The sequence below is a fragment of the Halyomorpha halys genome, unplaced genomic scaffold, assembly GCF_000696795.3.
Source record: "Halyomorpha halys isolate HHAL.00 unplaced genomic scaffold, Hhal_1.1 Scaffold7742.1, whole genome shotgun sequence".
NCBI lineage: Eukaryota > Metazoa > Arthropoda > Insecta > Hemiptera > Pentatomidae > Halyomorpha > Halyomorpha halys.
Window position 1 is genome coordinate 4636 of NW_027112369.1, and position 612 is coordinate 5247.

Sequence of the window (612 nt, forward strand, 5' to 3'; positions counted from 1 at the left end):
ATAAATAAAATAATTACAGTGAATATATTTCAGGTTTGGACTTCGCTCACTGCAAAAATGGCTATGTCTACCATACTAAGTTTGATAATATTGAAAGTATAGAGTCACCACATGGAGTTATTAAACACACTGGAGAAAACATTTTATCATTATCGAAAGCATTATTAAGTTCCAAGGAATTTATTAACCCTAGTAGCTACCAAGCTGGAAAGCAAGTTTATTTTGATTTATTTGGTTTAGTTTTCATCAATTATTCAGATGACTTTGGCACATCTTTGAATGTTATCACATTGTTTCTATCACTATTGGGAATCAGTCTCACCATTTCAATGCTGAGTTCTGGTTAGTTAATATTATTTTTATCAATAAGATTGTTTTCTGCATTTTTACTTTTAAATGTTATTATATTTTAAATGTAAAACTATTTGCAATAATTATGAATTTTTTTGATTAATTTTTAATTTGAATAATTCCTTGCTTTTGTTTTGTGTCTCAATGTGTTAGTCTTTATTGATTGTTTTTGGAAGATTATTAGCTGACCGTATGTAATTAATTGTAGGAAAATGGTCTGGGTGATGGAAAAAAAAAAAAAAAAAAAAATATATATATATA

The 612-nt window shown here is 26.5% G+C and overlaps 1 long non-coding RNA gene across 1 annotated transcript in view; it reads left to right on the forward strand.

Annotated features, from left to right (window-relative positions):
* Window positions 1-361, forward strand: part of LOC136796462 (uncharacterized) — a 4832-nt gene extending 4471 nt beyond the window's left edge. Inside the window, exon 3 of the long non-coding RNA XR_010844181.1 lies at window positions 34-361. This is a non-coding gene — a long non-coding RNA (uncharacterized lncRNA). The remainder of the gene's footprint in view (window positions 1-33) is intronic.
* The last annotated feature ends 251 nt before the right edge of the window (window positions 362-612 follow it).